The sequence below is a fragment of the Drosophila santomea genome, chromosome 3R (assembly GCF_016746245.2).
Source record: "Drosophila santomea strain STO CAGO 1482 chromosome 3R, Prin_Dsan_1.1, whole genome shotgun sequence".
NCBI lineage: Eukaryota > Metazoa > Arthropoda > Insecta > Diptera > Drosophilidae > Drosophila > Drosophila santomea.
In genome coordinates, this window is record NC_053019.2 from 7,573,291 (window position 1) to 7,593,588 (window position 20,298).

Genomic DNA, 20,298 nt, shown 5'->3' on the forward strand with positions numbered 1-20,298 from the left:
TTCCAACACTGCCCCCAAGGTCAGAGTCAGAGAGTTTGCACTAGAAAGGCGAGTTAATAAATTACGTGTAAAACAACGTGTGAACTAACATAAATAATTTTCGCTGGTCCCGCTCTTGCACATTTCCCAGTCACTCCTAGGAACAATCGATTAGGCGTAGATAAAAATCAATTTGCGGCTATAATAAATTGCTCAACTACCAGGAGCATGAGCTCCTCCAGCTCCTCACCCCGCCTGTTGCGGCAATTTAGCTTCATTTTGCCAGACTCTCAGCAGTCTCTCGACAACAAATTGGCCCGCAAGGTGAACCCAGAGCAGAAACAAAAAAAAATAAACTAAGCCCAGTTCTTCGAGAGGAGCAAAGTCAGGCCGAGCCAGCGAAAAATTTACAAACATTGTAATCACGGGTTAAATATCGCCAAAGCCAGGGCCAGCTGCTCGCACTGCACAGCCATCTTAACCCCGAAAGTATCTCAAGTTGAGAATCTTCCACCTTCATGAAGCAGTTGGGGAGCGCGGAGGACGTCGTGGATTAATCACCGCGGGCAGGGCAAGCCCCAGACTCCAAGGCTCTTCGGACTCGGACTCGTCCCGAAGTCGCAACTCCCAATCCCACTTCCACTCCCACTCCAACTCGAACTTCATGTGCAACTGCAGCTGGAAGTCTTCAGAGTGAAGCTCAGTCCCATCCACTTGCCCAGTGCTTGCCGAGATCACGACTCACAACTTAATCCCAACCAGCTAGTGCGGCCGGTTTACTTTGCACTACAAGAAATATATTTTGCATAGGTAAAAATATGAAATTAGTTGGACACAAAATGCACAGCAGACATTTTCTTTTTGTAAAATACTGGCATTAAGCGTTTCCTTAAAAATGGAATAGTTTTGATGGTTCATTATAAAAATATCCATTTTGCAATTCAATTAAAACAAGTGGGTATATAAATATTATAGGTAGGTAGGTAAACTCGATAAATGTTTAAAACTATATTACATCAAACCATACCATACCCACATTCGTATTAATAAATCGTATTTAAATGATCAAATAATCAAATGATTTTTTTTAGTGCACTTCACGACTGCCAGTTCATCTAGAAAGGTGCAGCATCGTTTGTCCATTTGTTTCTGATGCTTTTGTTGCGTTTTGTATTTTGTTCATTCCACATTTTTATTTAACATCCGCAAATCTTCTGCCGCCCTCTCTTTTTTTGCGCTTCGACCACGCCCACCTATTCGTGGAGGCCAGGCAATCGGAAAGCAACAAAAAATTGCCCACTGATTCATCGAATCCGAAACAAAATGAATTCATTTGTGAGCGCACAGGGCCGTCGGGTAAGGGGGGGCACTGGGATTTCTGGGGGAGGGAGCAGCGGTCTTTTCTAATTGAAGTGTTTGTCTAGACCCCGGAGCGGTGAATGTTGCAAGTGATTAGCAAATGGAAGGCAGAGTGGATGCTCCGATCCGAGCCCAGCGGATGACTTGTTAAACGATCCGAGACGGAGGATGGGTGGAGTGCCAGGATTCCAGCGGAGGCCAATGATTTTTTCCATACGCGGATTTCCTTTCTACCAAGCCACTGAACATGTGGTTAGGTAATGCTGGGACTTATTTGAGATAATTTATATTAAGCAAATGCAAGAAAGTTTCGCAATTATTTCTTAAATTCATACCTAACACCCTTTTTCTTTAAATGTTCAATTTAATTGAAATACGCTCTTCAACCATTTGATATGTATTTTATGTTAAAAGCTTCTCAGCTGGGAATTAGACACTCTTCAGCTGGACAAACTTCGGCACTTTTAGCACAGTTTTAAAGCTGGCTTTTCATCGCCCGAAAAAAAGGCATTCATAAGGCGGAAAACCACAAAAAAGAAAACAACAGCTCGTGCACTTTTATCAGAGGGTAATAATTCATTACACACTTTCGCCTCCCTTTTTCCTCACCCTTTTCCTAGAACCATCAGCTGGCATTGGAAGTGCTGCAGTTACCGCAATCGACTGCCATTTTCCCCATGCTCCTGGGAGTGGAAAAGGGGGATCGGTCAGTTAGCGGGGAAAACAGTAGAGAAGGTAAACGGTGAGTGGTGGAAGTCCAGTTGATAAGACGTACGCACCTCGGAAAAAAGGAGGAAAAACAAGGAAAAAGGATAAGCCAGGATAAGCCACTCAATTAACTAATTGTCCTCAAATGATATTCATTAGAGGAAAAGCCCCGGCCAGCGCGAACTTTGCGGGGAGAAAAACCAGCCTGACGGATAAGATTTCAGTTATCGTAGGACCAAAAAAAAAGAGGTCCAAGCGGGACCATAAATCAATGTAACTGTCAACGTCAACGGCGTCAATAGTTAAGTGCGAGGGGGAAAGCACGAGTGTCGGAAACCACCCTCGAGCGAATGCCACGCCCCCAACCCCAAAGGACCAAGTCCCAGGCGATGGTGTGGGAGGCTGGCATTTTGCATTACAACTAGATGATGTCAGCAAATATGAAATAGCTAGATTGTTTCAAAGTGTCAAAGGAACACAACCACACATATATAATGTCCTTATGAGCATTTGCACTTCCTTTTGGCCCAAGGCAAACAGGATATTACAAGCAGCTTGTGGGGAAATTAGATCTTCACAACTGCCTAGCGACTACAGAATCTTTTACACAATTTCCCAAGCAGCAGGAGGAATTGAGAAGTGAAGGAGGAGGGCAAGGGGAGGAGGCAGGGGGCATGGGCAAGAAGGAGACGGGTTGCCATGTATGTCAAAGGTCCCACGGGGGCATCGGTGGCGCCACTAAAATACATGTTGCACTTAATTGGAATGATTTCGTCTGTGAAATATGACTTCTCTTCTGGTGACTCGAATTTGAAAGGGGAGCATCGGTCTCTGGTTCTGGTTCTGGTTCTGGTTAATATTCCATATTTAGGGATGAATATGCAATGTTCTAATGGGTGGTAACTAAACCTAGTATTTGTAGAACTGTGAGCTGTTCAGAACATAAACTGTACTAACGCACAAGCAACAAAGCCCAAACTCAAAGCCCAAACAGAGGAATATTAAACTAACCATTTTATATAAACATCAGTGCATTATATAGGCCTTATTCCATATATCTACCCATATCTACGCATATATCGCACAATCTCACTTATTGTAGAGCCAAAGCAGTACATCCTTTTTATACACTCAATCATAGCCACTCCTTATCGCCCACCGCCAATATGATCTCTTAGTTATGCATCTAGCAAATTGAACTAATTTCCTATGCTCACCTCTTTGTCATTGCAGGTAAACACGCAACAACTTTGCAGACCGCCAAAGAGAGGGACAGACTGACCTGCCACCGATGCATGCCATCTCTGTCTGTCCCACCAAGTAAGGCATTTGCTGAATAGGGGGGAATGGGACTTGGGAGGGGGATTATGGGACGGGTAGCTGAATGGGATACATTTCGAATACCTTAAATGCGCAGGCAGCATTCCAGCAGTTGGCTATATCTGATTTCTGTCAACATTAAAATTGCAGACCTGACAATGCCACGGACAAAAGAACAGAACTGAGCCGAGGAGAACTGAAGCAAAGCGGACTGAAGCAAAGCTAAGTAACCCACAGATAGAGTGACAGGATACAGAATAATGTGGGGATCCGATGGGTTTTTTTCGGGGGTGCGGTAGAGAGGACACGGGGCTGCGGCCAATTGGGCATGTGTATTCCTAGGCGATAACACAATGGCTAAAACGCCCCAAACTGGTTGCAGCAAGAGCCAGTGCCAGTGAGTGGCAACAGAGATTATAAATTGAAATTGAGTTCATAAAACACGAATCAGCAAAACGTTTAACATCTTTATTCCTGCGAAATGGCACAGACACAAACCGACAAGCCGACAAACCGACAAACCCAAGTCTCCCAGGCAATCGCAATCGCATTGGCAATGCCATTGGCATTGGCATTGGCATTGGCACTACCATCCGCAGATGGAACTGAGACCCGGACCAAGGTGCGATTTCCTCGACTTCTTCTGCTTCGACTGCTCCTCGAATGCAATCAAACAAGCGCTAGTCAATTGCAGCCATGTCGATTCCTTCTCCCGGCCAGCATCCTGCTTTCAGACCATCATCTCCATCTCCCAGGCCGGCAGCCTGCCAACTCAGTCTGGCCAAGAGACTCGAGTCCCGATTCTTGGCCAACACCAAGACCACTGAATAGACAGACAGCTGTGTACGAGTGCGAGCAGCCAGGCTGCCAAAGTGCTGGAGGAGCGTCGTGCTGAAGAGATGGGCTCACCGTGGGCCAGGCAGATGGAACTCTGAATAAAAGTGTTTGGTCAAAAGGATTTCAATTCCAAGAAACTCTTACTTTTCCCACAAACATTATGTTATCAAGAAGCAAGTCGATGTCGATCAACTTCAATTATTTCCAGCTGATATTACAAAGTATCAATTTTTAGCAAGAAAAGCACTAGCCAATTCCACTGTAACAGGATTTTTTTGGATGCTGTGTGAGCATCTTGAATGCGGAATGTGCACGCGTTGAATTTCTTGTAGACGTGCGATAAAAATTTGCGACATTGCAACAGTTTGGCGAACGTGCGAGCGCGTCGAAGGTGATGCCGCCCCGTTCAGCGCCCCCTTCAGCACGCCCCTGCTTTATTGGCAGCTCTTAGCATAAAGCCGCTGCAGGGCCAAAAAGCAGATGACACTGCCCGATACTCCTAATCTGCGTGAATAAAAATGTAAATGAATTGAAGATTGCCCCGGACCGCATTTATGAGCTATGACCACTTAAGCGGCCGGCAGAGGAGTGAGTATGGCGCACACAACGTGGACACAAGTGACGAGTGCGATTAGGTAGGTAGTAGTGACTATGGGGGCTTGGCTTTCTTGGCTTTAATAAGCCGCAACGGGCAGGTGAACAGTGACTGAACCTCTTGTCCTTACTCCAAAAACCAGTCCGATCTGATGAAGAACTCCCGGCATCTCCCATGCCATCCCGAGTCGGGAAAAGCTAACGGAGCTGAGCCGCCGAATCGGGTTAAAGGCTCACATCCAGACGCGGCACAAACATGTTTTTACTTCCCGGACGAAAGCTTACCAAACTGAGGAAATAAAGGAGGAAAACACACACGGCCATCTAAATGCCACCAGATGTGGTCAGAGGCGCCGCGAGTGGGGGTTCTATGGATGTTTAGAAGTGGGAGGTATGTGTGATGGTATGGTTAAAAGTGTATACAATTGTTAAAGATTTTTAATACGAATTTACTGTATATACAGGATATACACTTATCTTAAAATCGGAAAGTTCTGGGTAAAAATATATTCCAGTTTTAAGCTATTAAATATGAAAGCAATTTTTGCTTTTGAAATTCAGCTTGGAAAAACTAAAAGCCACAATACAATCAAATGTTTTCGATTGCGCAATCATTCCAACTCCAACCATTCCATTCATCCCCATTATGGCACGCCCCTGCACGACCATCTAAGACTGCCATTTCATGATGGCTTCGTTGCCAAAGTGTTTGTCGATAAACCAAGGCGAAGGTGATGGGGTAGAATGAGCTGTGGAGGTGGGGAGGTGAGAGGTGTGCGATTGACCAAGGCGCATATAATAAAAATTAAATCGCGCAATATAAAAACGCTCAAGTTGGAGGGGAGTGAAGGGGGGGGACCTCAAGCGAAGACGGGTCGAAATGAAAACGTAAGCGGAAAATCGAGTCACGAACATTGAAATATGTGTTGTCCACGGCCCCAGAGAGCTGATGAGGATGTAGATGTGGATGTGGATGTGGATGTGAATGTGGATGCGGAGGACATGGACATGGCATCGACTGATAAATGCGTGGAAAATGCAACAGCTGCCAGAGCTGGATAAGAACGCTCCGAACCAGCAGGCAGCCGGCAGGAGTTGTGGATGTGGATGCGCCAGTGGAATAAGAAGGAAAAGTGGTCGACGAAGAACTTCCTTCACAGAGGAGGCTTACTGGCTGAGGCAGCCGCGGCTCTGTTGGTAAACAAATCATTTGAAAGGATTTTCACACACAATCCATCTTCGTTGGGCCGCTGACTGAGCCACACTGAGATCTCTCTCAATCGGTACACTCCAAAAAAATCAAGAATTTTACTATATTTTCTTTGGTTACCGCTACAACGCAAATGGATCACAAAAAAATTTACTAAGTATTATTTTTCAATCGCATTTAATTGAAAAATGTATAATTCTTTAATAACGTGTGTTCTCCAAACCGAATCCCGATTTCCAAATGTAAATTATTCGAAATTACGATATTGTTCACCGTGTACCACAGTTTTCTCTTGCTCTTCTCTTCAATCCCTTTTGAGCGGCAGGCAACCTGTTTGTTCGCCTGCACAAAGGATCAAGTCCTTTTGAGGCGAAAGTGTTCAGGACAAAAGGCCAACTCGGATTAGAGGCAGTACAAAAAAAGAGAAAGTTGGCATTGTCGTTTAGGAATTTCGCAGGATATCAATAGGCAAAACATTGACTTGCCGAGAGAATAGAACTTATGCAAGCGCTTCGCTGCAGTTACAGTTTCACAGCGGCGACACAGGAACAAGGACAAATGGCAAGGACACTCTTGCAGTTTTCCTTACTTTTGTCCCTGAATTGCAGCCCATCGCAATCTTATGTAATTTCGGAACCACGCGAAGGTCAAGGGAAAGGGCAAGTTATTCAGGGTTTTATGACTACCGATCCCTAATCCTCGTTTTCTCAGATTAAGTGGTGTGGGAAGAGGCGTGTGGTCAGCAAACTGTAGCAAGGTCAATGGCTGTGTCCTTATTATTTATATGGCCATTAACTTAATGATAATTTTAACGACCTCCTAAGTTGCGATAATTTTTGGGTCAAAGCGCGTCTGGAAATTCTTAATTTATTTTTTGTACTGCCGTTTTCATTTGGCTTACATATGCAAAGCAATTTGGAATCGTTGGAAATTCTGTAGAAGTTATTCGGAAAAATTACTAATTTCTTTCATTTCTGGTAAATATAAATTGTAAGACGTTGAACACTATTAACCAATAAAAACTCAAATATTTAGTTTACTTCCATTTCAATTTTCATCAAAGAAATTCCCATCGCCAAATTCAACCTAATCTGTATGTAAATTCAAGTAATTTCCCTTCTCCGAAATTAGATTAAATTCCTTCTGGCCAGCCATTCTCTGCCAATGTCCCGGAGTCGTGCGAAGTATTTTGTCAGTTTCATTCTGTTGCTACAATTTACGCAAAATTAAATTCACACTGTCCTCGAGGCGGAAAGACAACACAACTCGAAGTGCGATTGAGGGTGATGGTGGGGGTGGGGCGACAGGCAATAAATGAAAAAATTCCAATGCAACATTTGAAGTTTATTGGCCATAAATAAGGGGCCAGAGACCCCCTTTTCGAGGCAGAGGCTCGCTCGAAGGACACTCGGACTACAAGTCGAGCGAGGACAACAAGCGACAGCGATTGACAATTTGATTAAAAACGAGTATCGTATCGAGTGGAAAAATGCATGCTGCCAGGATGCATTTACACTTTTCCTCACTCAGCATTTAAGGGAAAGTTTTGTCCTGAATTTAATTTGCGCTGGTGGGAAAAAGTCCTGCGAATTACCAAGCCATTCATCCGCTTTGAGTAATTGTTGCTAATGAAAAATGGGAGTGGGCGGCGAATTTAAGTGGCTAATTTCACTGGGGCTGACCAGGAATCTGGAATTTCCAGGAGGTGGGGGAACCAGAATGACAAATGAAAATGCAGCCGCTGCACAAAATGCAAATGAAATGCGCAACTGCGGGTGCCGGAGGGGGTTGTGGGGTGTTGTGGGGTTGTTTCAGGACAATTGGTTTTCCATGTGCGAATGTGTGAACACGAATGCCGTTCCCCGCAGTCGCGTGTGCGTGTGTGTGTAAAATGCATTGCATGAGTGAAATGTCGTTGTCCGTCCTTTGGCTCCTGTTTTACAAATTTCCCATTTATTGGCCGTGACAAAATATGATACGAAAATTAATATTATTGATTAAATAATTGAAAATGGCAGCAATAAATTATGTACGCCTGGGCACTCCGCCCCTTTTGTCATATTTCCTCTGCTTTGGGCCCCTATTTTGTGACAGTTTGTTGTGCGTTTTGGAATTGGCGTTGACACATTCCGGATCGGGATTTTGCTGGTCATTCTGTTTGGGTTTTGAATGATTCCCAATCAATATGCATTCATTTGGTGATGGCTATTGATTTGATGGGGCTTACGGTTGAGAGGGGTTCTGAGTTTGATAGATAGTAAACTGAGATCGATTGAGAAATAGGGAGATATTTTATAACCATATAAAAAACGTCAGAATAAAAGAACATTGTAAATAGAAAACATTGCATTACTTACGTTTTCACCAGATATGAACATTAAAGTAAGTTTTTAAAGCTCCCAAACTTTAATTTGCATTTTTCATTTGGGCTCTCATTTAGAAACAATTACCACAGAAATTTTGCACCCTTACAAGGCTTACAAGGCATTCTCTCTTCAGCCCATTTTCCATCCCCATCTTCATTCGCCTTCGCTTTTAATAAAATATTTCATAATTCCCTCAACGCTTTTGCTATTGACACTTGCTGATGGCATCTCTTTCTCTGGCCGTCTCTGTCTGTGGCTCCATCTCTTTCGCTCTGGACCCCCTGCTGTGCAGTCAAACGCGTAGGTGAAAGTTCACTCCGGCTGGTGGGGAAAGACGCACAACAGTGTCCTCCGTTGTTCGATGCTGTTGTCGTCGTTGTCCACAGGACCTCAGCTTGGCATCATCAACAATGCCAGGAGCAGACGATGGTCCGGTGGGTCTGGGTCCACTCCGAAAAATAAGGAGCAATTTCAATTACTAAGATTATTTATCCTTTCAATGGATGTTGTAAAATCTACTTTGTTAAATTATTTCGCAGTTCCGTATATAAGAATATCTTTTATAAGCATATCTTACCTCCTTTCTAACCACCTCTAGACCGCTTTTCTGCATTAGCCGACATTTTTGTAGTGCAATTTGGATGGGGTGCTTTGGGTTCGGTCCTCTGGCGACGGCGGCTGAATTGATTTCAGCGTTGATGGCGTTGACACAAAAAGCTTTTACGGCGCCCTCTGCGGTCGCTGCATACCGCTGGCTGGCCACCTACGGCGCATCCTGGAAGCCACCCCATTCTCCATTCTCCATTCTCCCCTTTGGTGCTGCATCCTGTTCTTGTTGCTCTGGGATGATTTACATATAAAGTGAACATGTCGTAGGGTTTTTTTGCTTCCGATCTCTCCTGGTGGCGGCCAGAGCTGTCGTATTCGAGCCATGGCGGATATTAAAGTTGTGACACCTTTAACCAAAACCGTGGAAAATGTAAAAATGTGCGAAATCCCTTACGGATTGGCCAAGAATTCGCGATGAGTTGGATTATTTTTCTTCAATTTATTCCATATTTTTTTTGGTATGCAAAAAGTTTTCATTTGGAAATTGCAACCACCATTGTTGTTGTCGCTGTTTCGCGGCTACCTTTTGGCACAAAGGATGTGTCGCTGGTGCTCGTCCTCATCCCATCCTCATCCTCATCCTTTTCCTGTTCCTGTTACTGCTTCTGCCCTCCAGCTGCGTCAGAGAATTCGGGTTTCCTTTCCTTTTTTTTTTTGGCTGCCCTTTGCAGCCTCGAAACCATTTACGCCCCTCGACTGCGGGGGATGAAGTGGGGGGCAGGGGGATCACACAGCATGTCTTCTCCTTGGGCAACGTCAAAAAATATCCGCCCGTGTCTGCATCGAATTCAAGCGGCGGTTTATTATTATTTTCTGAGCCCCCTTTTATTCCGCCAGTCTCCCCTCTGGTTCGTTCCCATTTCTGCACCCGTTTTATAGGCGCAGATATTTGTTTAAGTGTAATGAATTCAATTAAACTTCTTTGGAATAAAGACCTTTTATTCCGTTGAAGGAATGAAGAATAATTAATAAATTTAAGAGAAAGGAGAAAAAATACTTTAATCAGATTGGGCCAGTTTGTTAACCAATTTATAAAACCTAATATGTTGGAGCTATCTTAATAAGTAAATAATGTACATTTTTAAATGGAATAGGTAAATAGAAAGCTTTACAAAATGTCATCAATCAAAGTAGCATAATTTGTATAACTATGACTTGTTAACATCTCCACAGACAGTGGTGAATATCACCCCCAGTAAGCACAGCTATACTCAACGCCATTAAAATCGTCATCTTAAACCGAATGGAAAGGAAAATCCCTTACCAATTTAGAATCCGTCAAGGCCATAAAGCCAACCACAGTGAGCACCACAGTGATAATTTCCGCACACAGGCACACGAAGTAAAAAAGCGTTAAATGATTTACTTAACCAGTTGGCCGGTCGAAACCCCAACAAGCATTTGGCACACATTTTATAAGGAGGCGTGTACAGGAGAGGGGAAAGAACGAGAGGGGAAGAAACGGGTGCCAGAAGGAGATGGCTATACAGAGCAAAGATAAACGTCGACAAAGCGATTTGTATCTAATTTTATGAGGTCATAAAAAGCAATCATTTCGCCATTTGCCGCACAGACCGCAGCTGGCAGTTGCCCATAAAGTGTGTGGCCCAGACCCCGCTCCCCGCTCCACTTCCACATCCACATCCACATCCACTTCATGAAAGGTTCTTAGGCGGCAGTAAAACGGATTTTATGGCCTTAGAACCGCTGCTGCGAAAGCCCGAGGTTGGCTGGGCTGGTTAAGTGAATTACATGGATTGGCTGCTTATTGGATTTTAATTGTTATGGCCGAGCGGGAGGTGTGGCCTGGCCAGTTCAAAAGTCGGAAGCGAAAGGTTGCCCCATCCAAACCACTTCCGGCGAAGGGCCGAAGAAGACAGCTGACTTTTTATCTGAGTGTCCAGATAAGCGTGTCAAATAATTAATTAGCTACAATGAAAAGTTCAACTAATTAGCACGGAAAACAATACTACAGTGGAGGGAAAACTCTGGTTTTTTAATAAAAAACCAGAGTTGCTTTTCATTTTTGGGGGCGGTAAGGTCACCACCGAAAACTTGAAAACGTGAAAACGTGAAGGGAATACGAATATGCGCAGCGTTTATTTTAATGAATTCAACAAATTATTTATATAAAAAAGGAACGCGAGATAGATATTTCAAGGTGCCGTGCACAGCGAGCGGGCAGTCGAGGGTTAAGCAAGCGTTTGGGGCACTTTAAATAATTATTAAAAATTAGTTCCATGTGTTTCCTGCAGCTGTCCATGAATGGAAATCAACTTGCTGGCCCGATCCCAAGTTGATACCTTTCCAATAAAATCCGCGATGGAGGGGAGCTATCTCCTCAATTTGGGGCCATAAATCAATCCCGGTCCCTTTCAAAATGTCTGTGTTTATTTTCGGGGGAGCTTTTCAAGAAATCTTTATAAATATGTATTCCGATCCGCCTGTCTCGTAAACATGTTGCAAAACACTTAAAATATTTGGCTTATTTCATATGTATATTCCCTCTAAATAATAAACATCGGCTTCTTCCCAACCGTGACACTTTCAGAGCGCTAAAACTGTCAACTTCCCGCTCTTGTCATAATTAAAACACACAATTTCGCTTAATTCCCTGCTGGCTCTTTTTGTTTAAACAAATTCTTGTCATGGTCGAGAAAACCCATTTGGCACCCAGCGTTGATGGCTGATTTGGCACTTTGTATGTGGGATAATAAATTTGAAAAGGATCTAGTATATGGGCTTGAAGCGATTTCTGACAAATAATAGCGGGTGCGGATTATTTATGAAGACTTTATTTAACAATACTTGATTCTGCAGAACAAAAGGAGAGAAATGGAAAGTGATATTGCTGAAAAAAAAGATGTGTATGTCAACACTAATTTGAACAGTTCTACATTTTTTACCTTCTTTCTTTAAAATATAAGAATGTGATTTAATCTAAATTTAACTCACAAGTACTCATAAATACTCTTCAAAATCAGCACTCAAATTTCCTGACACGCGTCACATCGCCCACTACAATCTTAATTGCTGCTCAATTATAAAACATACACATCAAAATGAAATTCCCGCACGCAAAGCTAAACAGGAATCCAGTATCCGGATTATGAAGGAGCGGGTCCTGTAATTAGAGCAATGAGCCGGGCGTCGATCGTTATCCTTGTGGGCAAACATATGGGGCACAATAAAACCCAATTTGGAGCATAATATTTCTCGACTCTGCGCCGCCTGCTTTGTTTGTACTTAATTACGAATATATTTTGAAATACTAGCGTGGCATACAAAATGGGGAAATGAAAAATGTTTGCACGCACATGTCATGTCAACTGCAAACGCATAAAATTTATTCAAAACACGCAGAATTCAAAAGCCAGAACAGCAACAACACGAAACACACGTTAACCAAAATTTCAGTCAAATGGTTTGTTTTGGACACCAAAAGTTGTGCGGCATCCCGAAAAAGAATAGTTTCCGACACGATTTAAGCGCCATGATATGAACAAGTCCCAAAATATGTCTCCTTTGGCTTTGTTTAAATCGGTTAATATCAAAGAAAAAATATATCTCAAAAAATGCGATTATCTATTGTTATAAATACAACGTTTTGTCAAAAAAATTGGTCCGATTTTAAGGAGTCGATATCTAAATATTTTATAAATACAATTCGTTTCGCTTAAAACTAATGTTAAATGTGCCTCCGTGTCTTCCAATCGATTGAAAACTTAGCAGTCGTTTTCCGAGTTCCTTGTTAAAAATATATGTGTAATTCTGTTTGAAACCCTTTTTTTTAGTTATTTTAAACGAAATTTTAAGTTTTATTTGTTGTCTTGAAAATGTATGTGCAAGTTATCATTAGACGCTCAGACAGGAAGAGGGAAAATACTCAGTCTGGGAGCCCAAAAGGGCCAAAGAGCCCCGACTCCAACTTCGACTTGAATGAAAGGTGCAATTTTTATGATTTATCGCCATTATTATTATGAAAGCCGCCGGAGCTGGAAATGAAACCACAGCCAGGGAAACCAAAGCAAAGCCACAGAGGCAAAGGCGAAAAGGTAAACTCAAAGAATTTCTTTGAGTTAAATTATTCAAAAAGGCAAAAAAAAAAAATTAAATAGAAACTTGTGTGTAGTCTCCACTGTAATTTTCAAAAAGACGCTGGCCAAAAGTTTTCGGTCAAAGAAACCGACTGAAACAAAAACAAATTAAGAGGGGCGAGCCAAATAGTGGAATATGGCGGCCAGGCCAGGGGAACATTAACATATGCAGCAGTTCACACGATATACATATGTATATGTATATACTTAAGTATGTTTGAATATACATGTAGGTCCACCCACACAGATACTCGGCCACTCACACACTCGCACTGACAGGTGCCAAGGCATTGAACATTGACTGGCATCTGCTTGGGGGAAAAACGGGAAAGAGATACGACCTGAACGAACACCTCCAGATGGGATCGATAAGCATGGGATATGGATATATAGGCGATTCGCCGTGTAGTACTAGCACTAGCATATTAACTTGCTCCCGGCCTATCGCCCATCTATCGATAATTTGTAGCGCAATTTGCGCCTCGTTGCAGGAATTTAGTTTGGTGCCGTCATCGTGTCGATAAGGCGAACTGGTAGAGACCACCCAAAAAAGAACAGCTTATAACTGCAACGCCACTGCATCAGAACTTCAAAATTTCAGAGCGCTTCATGCTGCGACGATATTGATGGTACTATGGGGTACTTTGGTAAATTGTTATAAATCGTATATGAATTGTGAGATATATTTTCAACCTTTCACTAATGAAATCATCTTTAGAACGTTACCATAACCCGATTGCACACTCTTACCTATTTTAACTTTGCCAATAGTATAGAATCTGTATCTGTATCAGACCCCACTGTGCAACTGTGCAGTCCTGTCACTAGATGGACGCATGACGCACAGTTCGAGCCAAAGTCAGTTCCAGACACCAGTAAACAACAGCCCATGTCGATGGCAGGGGGTGACCAGGACCAGGACCCCCGACTGCATACAGTTTCGGGGAAGGGGGCGGGGCGCAAGAGGGGCATCGATATGCTAATACCCCGGTATGTGTGCGCTTTTCTAACATTCGCCGCTCACCAGAGCTGGGCCATTCCGGACAGGTTGAGACACACGCGTAAAAACTGCACAAAATTGACGGGCCAGCGGCCAGCGGCCAGTGAGGCAAAGATTGCGAGGAGTGGGTGAGCGATAAAGACGGCTATAGGGGAGGGAGGTAGGATGGGAGAGGGATTGCGCCACTAATCGCTTCAACTCCAGGCAACCCTCGACCAAGAGTCCAGACAGCCAGAACTGACCAACTGCGCGAGATCATAGACGTTTGATAGGAGGTTAAGAGGGGTTTTGGGGGAGGGGGAGGAGCGCAGGGTCTGCTAGGGGCCAGTGGGGTGGGGGGGGGGGGGGGGGGGAGAGGGGTGCTAATGCACATGTGTGTGCGATGAGAAGAGATATTGGAGCTCCGATTGGAGCTGGAACGTCGAGCTGGTGGGACTTGGCCACGTTCGACCAATTCCCGGCAATTCTGCAGTCAAAGCGTTCGCATTTTGATTGATTTTAAATGATTATGGTTGACAGTGATTTATGTGCGCTGCATGCATATATTGGGCCAACAGGAGATGGCCATGTGTCCGAGTGAAGCCCCCGTTCTGGCCATAAAACGAGTTTAACTGATTCGCACGCACACAGGAAGGACAACAACATCGATTCTGATTCTGATTCTGATTCGGATTCTGAGTCGGATTCTGATATGGCTTAGATGTCTTAGAAGCGCGTCGAGGCTAGAAGACGGTCCTCTATTCAAAGCACGTTTCCTGACCTAATCTGAGTAAGAACGCCTACAAAATTACCCCAAGCTGCGAATTTCTCGGGCCCACTGTGTGTATGTGTGTGTATGCCTGGGATTTGATTATGGGTTGGCGTCTCTGTCTGGTCAGCTCTTTTATTTTGGTTAGATATCTGTCTTTTTTTTGTGTCTTTGGCCGCTGCCCAAAATCGATCCCTTTCCTCGGTCAGTTTTAATGAATCGATTTGAACTCGAAATGGGAGCGGACACAGAGGTTCCAGGAAGTTCCAGGCCAAATTGGATTACCGAGTTGGTCATGGCCAAGGGCCAAGGGTCGCGAGTTGGAGTATTGCAATTCATAAAAATGGGAAAGGAGCTGGGACGCATTCAAAAAAAGATGTACGGGAAACATCGATTGTTTAACAATTCATAATTTATAATAATTCATACGTCAAAGTTATTAGTGCCAATATTTTTAACCAGTTAAAGTGTGTTTATATATTTGCGGGTTTTATTTTATATTTTTTTAAATTTAATGGCCATAAATTTAAAGCAAGCGAAACTTGAAATACAATCCGATAAACCTTGGACCAGACCCAATCTTGATTATCTTGCATCGGGACATCGGGACATAAGTGGAATATAGAGGGCACCGGGGCATAACTCGTGCATTGCGTCATTTCATGTCACAATTGTGTGACAATCAAAAATCAACTCAAGTCGGATCGGATCGGATCGGATGGGAGGGAAAAACTGTAACAACTTCATTCCGCAATGAGCGAGATAAAGTTTGACTTGAAGGTGCGTGGCTTACAAGAAAATGTCACAAACCGGTCGCCAACGGCAAACCCGGCTAACAATGAGGCGCAAAAAAGGCCGACAACAACGCAACAGGTTAACCAACATAGTCGCCGGCATCTTGTGCATGCGCAGATCCCAGACCTCCGACTTTGGACTTTGTGAGGAAGGGGGGAACCAGAAAAACGTACTCAGTATATCATAAATACGCATAACTCGGGCGCAAAAACGTCAGACACAAATGGCTATGAAAAGTCGGCAAAAACGCTGAAACAGAAACAGAAACATAAACAGAAGCAAAAACAAAGACCCATGCGAGTGCACAGCGGCCTGAGGCGGCTGAAAGTTGCATTAAATTCATTAGCCCAGAGTCCGACTTTGGCAGCAGGAGAAGGAGTCTTGGCCAGTTGCAATAACGAATGGGCTCGGATCGGAAAGAACCGCCACAATGGGTAAACAGGGGAGCAATTGCATGGAATTTGGATCAAACAATTGAGTTATAACAAGACGTGCACTTGAATAAATAAGGACTAAATAAGCGCATAAAATATGTGTTTCCCTCCATAAACATCTGCAGAATCACAGAGGTTTTGTGTGTGGTAACTTCTTATATCAATCATCTTTTTTTTCTATTACTTATTTCTTAAAATTATATAATATTGTGTATCTCACTTAAATTATTAACAAAATATATGAGACAACTAATTATACAATTTGAATTTTTGTAAACATCCTTTTTTTAGAACAAATTCAAACTCTAAAAGCTAAACGGTTGATTTTAATATGCCCATTCTACTGATAACAAAAGTTTGTTTTAAAAACTGACTTACTCGAACACCCGCAAAACAACAATTTGTTTTAAAATTTGATGTGAATAGCTCAAAATAATTTCTAGAAATTTCCTTTTTTGTATTAAGGACGTTCAATTCTGTTTTTTTAAGTGTTTTCTTCGGGGACACATTCGTGCTGAATCCAGATCACCTGATGAAGATGTCGAGATCAATGATCGAGTGCGGCGAGTTCATAAATTTGTTTTATGAAGTGCCAGAGACATTTGTAACGAATGAACGATCAGCGATTAAGGTTGAAGACACTTCAACCAGGGGTTCCCTTGAATGATCTTGGAAGCAAAGCCCTGATTAAGTTCTCACTGCTTGATCTTTAAGTGACTTTAGTTGTTTTGCGACGAGGAAATCATTATCCGGCAACTGTTAACTTTGTCAGCAACAGATTTTCCATTTTCGGGGAAAATAATTCATTTTGGAAGAAAGGGGAAATGAAAAGAAATTGAAAACTGAACAGAAAAATATATTTACTTCCCTTACCTTTGCCGGGGGCGCCAATCGAAAATTGTTTGCAAACATTTTTGCTTGCATTTTTTTCGCTTCTGTGCCAGCTTCTGTGCAGAGTTTCGGGGAGGTCCTGTGCCCCAAGTCCTGGCTCCTGCGCCCAACGGATGCTGACAACAGCCACCGGCCAAAGGCTGTCGGCAGTCGGCAGTCCTGTCGCCTGCCGAGTGAAAATAATCGAATTACTTTCAACAGAATAATTTCTAATTGAAAAATATTGTAACTCATGTATGGCGCGGGTTCTAGCCCCGCCATTTCTCCACCTCCAAGGACGAAAAACTCCATCCTTAGTTTCCCACCCAGAGTTGACCATTTTCGGCTCGGGCGACTGTTGTTTTGCGCTATTTCGAACTGGAGTTTCTTGAACTGATTTTAGGCCGTGCGTTGGCTTGGCACACTGATTCATTTGGGAGTACATCGTTAAGGGGTTGCTGTGAAAGGTTTCTGGGGGAACGGCCTTCCTGCTTTAATTTCCTTCGGTCACGTGTAAGCGTGTGACGAATATTTAAGTGCATTTTACTTGTGCAAATTAAAAAACGGTTTCTACTTCTTAACAATAACATTTTAGCAGTTCGAGTACTGTACACCGATTCTGCCTGTTAAGAGACTAAACTAATAAGATAAGTTCAAAAGAATGTATTCAAATTCAATTTTAGAATAGTAGCAAACTGAGTAACGGAGATAACTACCAAATGTTACTTTGCATTAAAAATATTTCATAAGTCCATTATTAATCTTATACAAAAGGCTAACGAACTGTTCTTTTTTTCTCTTTCCAGGTAGCATATATTTTTCTTGACTATTTTGGTTGTGGTAAGATATTTCGATCTTGATCTCCTTGACTTTAGTTTTATCAGATCACCCCAAAAACGGCCTAACTCGACTCCCATGGAAAGAATAACCCATTACGCATTGTTCAACCTCAACTCATCCAAGTGTCTCTCAAGCGCAACCAATTAAAGTTTGTGTTCTTGTTTTAAGGCCGAAAAGAGCCCAACCCAATTCCAGACGAAAATAATACTCCATGAGTAAAATACAAATTTCCATTTTCATATCCATTTTCACAACTCCAATCGCTGCCATTTCGACTGCGTGCGTTTTCAACTTGAGTGCGTGGCATACAATTAACATTTTCCATTTTCCGGTTGCTAGTTTGGCACCTTTCGTGACTGCCGTATTTATGAATATTAACCGGAGAAGCTGGCATCGCATCTTTGGCGGCCATGTTGCTGCCGTTTCATCCATTTCGGCAGCAATCAATCTGAGAAAATCCTCCCCCTATCTGGTGCGTGGTATCTGTTATCCGGTACCCGGTATTTGGTATCTGGTATCTGGTATCTGGTGACTGCCTTCTGGTGGATGGACAGACGCCATTCCAGATGCCACAAAATCTCTCCGACTGGCGAAGGGAGTGCGCCAGTGAGTGACAGTTCGTCAGCTCGATTTTAGACACACTTCAGCCCTCGACGCTGCCGCCATAATGACAGCACTCATCCGTCATTGTCCGTGTCCGTGTCCGTGCCTCCATGTTTCAGTTTCCGTTCCTGCCTTTCGGGGGTGTTTTTCCCGATACACACGCACTAGAAAGTGTCCAAAAATCCGGCAAAGACAAGTCAAGTCGCCCTCTCCAGTTTCGGGAAAAAATTTCCATTTCGTGTTTTGAAGATGTTTTTTTTCGCCCTCCGAAACACGTTTCTAAAATTGAAATACTATTCTATTTTTTCCCGGTTCCGTTCAGTTCGGCTCGGGTAATCATTTCATGTACAGTTTTTTGCGCCTAGATTGGAACATGTGCGTTGCCAACACCAGCAGGGAAAACAGGATCGAGAAAAAGGACAGGACAGGACAGGGCAGCATGTCCAGCCCCTTCTTCTCATGTCCTTCGGCTGTTCTCTTTTTTGGGTTTCCTCGCTGTCTTTGGAAAATGTCGAAACTGATATTCGTTACAATAGAAACATTTCAATTTCCAATTGATGTTTTCGGACCTGAAACGGGGCGTGTTCAGTGGTGTTTTCCTCATTCTTTCTCTATCGTGTGTTTAATTTTCGGGGAATATTATTATTATCGAAGAGGGGTTTGTGGCCGAATCGATGACAGGTGCGGCTCGTAATTCAGTGTAATCATCCCGCTTGACTTATGCTCTCATCTTTGGGTAAGGACACTAAATTGTTGTTAGATGTCGCTCTACCTTGGCAGGGGTATTTGTTCCAGTAAGAAATATTCCAATTAGGAATTGAATAATTTGCTTGCCTTTTGTGCTAAAATGTAATTATATATTAATGGGAATACACTTTCTTAGAAATCTATTACCAAAGCTTCTTATCAAAACAAAACTCAATCCTGTCCAAATGGCCGCACTCTAGCACTTAGTAAATGTTCCTTTTTCCTAACAATTCTATTAGCGTTAATTAATATTCAGCGGTTAAAGGGCGAAGCCGCAAATGTGACCAACACAAGGCCTTCCTCCAGGACCCACGCTTCCCCCTTTTCGTCCTTCTGCCAACTACCACTAACACAGGCACACACACACACACACAGACACAGACGCAGACACCGACAGACAGGGCCTGTCAGGATTGGGATGCCCGCTGTTCCGTTCCTGTTGCCGCCGCTGCTTCGTTCCAGCTCTTCCTGCGCCCAAGTTCCCAGCTCGCCAGCTCCCCGTCTCCCCGGCTCCCCACTCCGATACTCCCCCACTGGCAGGACCCTTAACCCTCTGCTGGTGATGATTACAATGATGGCTTCTCCCGTCTTCTTCCTCTTTGCTTATTTGCGAGCTTTTGTTTTGCTTTCGTTGTTTGTTGCCAGCGGCCTTTCGGTTGATAATTTTTTGTTTCGGCCGCTTCTGCTGCTTCTGTTGTTTTCGGTTTTCGGTTTTCGGTTTGGTGTTTTGTGTTTTTTGGCTTTTGTTTCGTCATGTGTGCATTTCATTTCATTTGATTTCCTATGGCGACTGCACTGCACGAAAAGTATTCAGGCGAGTCAATTAATAAATTATACATACTGATCGATATAATACGAAAGTTTTGAGAATACAAATAAAGCAGTATGTATTTTAAGCGATTTTCTGTCACAAAACACCACTTAACTCCATATGTTAGTTGAATTTGTGCAACTTCAATTGGAATACACTCTTTTTAAATACAAAGTAAATAAACCCATTTTTGTCCAGTGCAAGACAGCGAGGTCGCGGACGCCGCATCGACGCCGACTGAGGCAGCGACGGCGACGGCGACAGAGGCTTGTGCGCCCATGTTTGTTCTTTTGACAGGCAGTCAACCCGTCGTCATTTCATTTGTTCAGCAGCGCGCACTCATCCATGCCCGCACCACCCCCCTCGCCGAC

The 20,298-nt window shown here is 43.3% G+C and overlaps 1 protein-coding gene across 5 annotated transcripts in view; it reads left to right on the forward strand.

The window, feature by feature from the left end:
* LOC120451545 (homeotic protein antennapedia) overlaps positions 1-20,298 on the forward strand; it is a 103,985-nt gene that overhangs the window by 43,733 nt on the left and 39,954 nt on the right. Inside the window, exon 1 of one of the 5 annotated variants that reach the window (XM_039635329.2) lies at positions 12,784-13,037. The exons of the other annotated variants lie outside the window; for them this stretch is intronic. The gene's annotated coding sequence lies outside the window, so the exon portion shown is untranslated. Of the gene's footprint in view, positions 1-12,783; positions 13,038-20,298 lie in introns of those variants that run through there. 5 annotated transcript variants of the gene reach the window in all.